This window comes from Euprymna scolopes, chromosome 38, assembly GCF_053919585.1.
Source record: "Euprymna scolopes isolate OS-2025 chromosome 38, ASM5391958v1, whole genome shotgun sequence".
Classification (NCBI taxonomy): Eukaryota; Metazoa; Mollusca; class Cephalopoda; order Sepiida; family Sepiolidae; genus Euprymna; species Euprymna scolopes.
In genome coordinates, this window is record NC_136519.1 from 43,392,312 (window position 1) to 43,395,634 (window position 3,323).

Genomic DNA, 3,323 nt, shown 5'->3' on the forward strand with positions numbered 1-3,323 from the left:
TATTATAAGCGAGCACACGCACGGCGAAGGCAGTTATTATTAACGTTAAGGCTCTGATTGCTAGGTCCCAGTGCTGCATTTCATGTAACAGTGGAAGAAGAAGGAAATGAAAAGAAAACTGTTCACTGCAAACCTCCACCGTTTTCTCTCGTTATTCCACTGGAACATGATGCAGAGCACGGAGAAGAAAATGGCGTAACAGCTAAAGGACGGCTAACAGGTACATTCGTATGACCATCCATCCCAATTAGAAGAGTAATCTTAAATACTGATTGGCTTTGTGCGTAATTGCGTTGGCACTTCTATCCAAAATAGATGAGCAGAAAGTCACGCACCAAATGCGATCGAAAGTGGGGTGAACCGGAACTGAATCCAAGGTTTTATTCAAGAACGATATATTATGTATTCTAATTTTATATTTCAAAGCTTTTATTTAAGGTGTTCGTCCTCTTTTTCTTTTTATTTCTCTTACTATATATGTACGAATAAAAAATAGCCAAGAAAATGTAATAGAGAGAAGGAACATTCTTCTATTGTTTAAATTACCTGGACGGGGCGCTTATGAACGGCGAGTGTCCTTCGCCGTATAGCTGGACCTTGGTAAATGGTTGTTATACAAATTTTTAAGTGTCTATGCACCCACTTTGGATGCAACACAGGATGAAAAGGTTACTTTCTACCTTGCGTTGTGCAGTGTAGTTAGACGCATTCCCCCCCCTGCTGATAAGATCTTCATTCTTGGAACTTTTAATGCTAGGGTGGGAAGAGATTTTGAAACCTGGGATGCGCTGGGTAAACAGGGAGTGGGCAAGTGTAATAGCAATAGTCTGGTGTTGTTGCAGTTTTGTTCAGAGATGGGTTTTAAAATCGGTAACACTATCTTCCAGCAGAAGGACAAATACAAGAGGATCTGGATGCATCCTGGTTCCAAACAATGGCACTTAATAGACTATGTGTTAGTCAGAAAACGTGAGATGAGGGGTATCTGCAGTGTTCGTGTCATGCGGGGTGCAGAGTGCTGGAGCGACCATCGGTTGGTCCGTGCAAAGACTAAGTGTGTTGTGAAGCCCAAGATGAGGGAAGCTAGTGTACCTATCCCAAAGTGACTTAATTTTGCCCGTCTAAGGGGCAATATTGTGAGGGAGAAACTAGTTAAGGAGATGGAAGAGATTGATTGTGAAAATACTTGACTTTTTAAAAGGAATCTGTCTATGAGGTATGTGAGCGTGTATTAGGTTATTGTGAGCGTAAATATCAGGATTGGTTCAATGAGAAGTATACTGAAATTCAGGCTCTGCTTGATTCAAAAGCTATCGCATTGCACGCTTATCTCGGGCGTGGTTTGACAGATGGTAAGCAAGATTGATTAAGGGACAAGTTTAAGGCAATAAATCCCGAGGTGCAGAGGCGGTTCCATACATGCAGGATGAATGGTGGAGCCAGAAAGCTGAGGACATATAGCTCGCCTCGGATTCGAACAACACCAACGTCCTATACAGCCTACTGCGCGCGGTTTACGGAACATCTAGATCACCTATCACTCCTCTGCGCTCGAGGGACGGTGGGGATATTCTTCGCGACCCTACCGACATTCGTCATAGATGGAGGGAGCATTTTGATGACCTCCTGAACACACCTTCTTACGTTGATCAGGAGTTTGTTAGGTCGCTTCCTAGCAATCTGGTTAAGGATATCTTGGCAGAGGTCCCTTCTCTCTAGGAGGTTTAAACAACTGTCCCTGAGCTGAAAAGTGGAAAGTCTCCTTACCCGAATCGTTTGGATGAGAAGATCTTTTTTATGCTCTGGACCCAAGATGATGCAACGCTTAGCGAAATTGTTGCAGACTGCTTGGCGGGATGAGTGTATTCCGCAGGATTGCCAGGATGCATTGATGGTAGTTCTATACAAGGGGGAGGGTTGCAGAGATGAATGTGGAAACTATCGGGGCATCTCTTTGCTGTCAGTAGTTGGTAAGGTGCTCAGTAAGATCATCCATGACAGAATACTGGAGCACATTGCTAAAGATGTTTTGCCTTAGTCGCAGTGTGGTTTCATAAGATGTCGAGGGACAATGAATATGGTTTTTACAGTCAGGCATCTGCAAGAGAAATGTATAGAACAGCAAAAGGGACTGTATCAGGTGTTCATCGATTTTACTAAAACCTTAGATACAGTCAATAGGGATGCTTTGTGGGAGATTCCGAAAAGGCTTGGCTGTCCTGACAGGTGTGTAACCATCTTAAAGCTTTTCCTCGATGGTATGAAGGATGTGATCAATGTTGGGGGAAAGCTGGCTGATCCAAGCTCAGTAGAAAATAGCGTTAAGCAGAGAGACACTCCAGCACCCACACTCTTAGCGTTATATTTCACAATGGTCTTTCGAATGGCATTGGGGGGGTGCTCTGATGGTGTCTATATTCGTTACCGAACTACTGGGGGGGGGTTCAACATTAGGCGCTTCAATGCAAGTACAATGCTCCTCGCCAACACAATTCGTGACTTGCTCTATGCGGATGACTGTGATCTGTTGGCTTATACGATGACTGATATGCAGCATCTTGTGGACGCTTTTACGGTTGCCTGCAGCGCATTAGGCCTGACTATCAATCTGAAAAAATGTATCAGCCTGCCCCGGGCATGCCATAATATGAGCCATCAGTTTATATCTGTGGTCAAGGATAGCGGTTATCACTAAGTATGTATATTTGGCTAGCACACTGAGTATGTCTGGTACCCTGAATGATGAGGTATCGTTAAGGATCAGCAGGGCAAGTGATGTCTTCGTGAAGTTGAACAGGCGTTTGTGGAGACGTCTTGTGGGATCTTGCTGCCAACTAAGATTAAGGTTTATGCCGCATGCGTTCTCTTTACTCTTTTCTATGGTTGTGAACCTTGTACAACATACAGGGAGCATTTGAGACGTCTCGAGCGGTTTAACCAGATGTTTCTAAGGCGAATCTTAGGTGTGGTTTGGCATATGTATATCAGTGATATGGGGGTGCTTGAACGGACCCAATGCCATAACAGTGAGACTTACGTTATTAAGCATAGACTGAGATGGAGTGAACATGTGGTTAGGGTGTTAGACAGTCAACTTCCCAACAACTCCTTTATGGCAGGATCGCCGAGGGAAGACGTCTGGCTCAAAGCCTAAATTGAGATTTAAGGATTGTTTAAGATCCACCTTAAAAAAACGTGAGATAGATGAAAGAACCAGGGAGAGACTTGCGTTGGATCGCGGAGGATGAAAAGGACCTTGCGGGGTGTTGTAGGCAAGTTTGAGGCGGGTCGAACCCAGTATGAGCGGCTGAACGCGATATCCG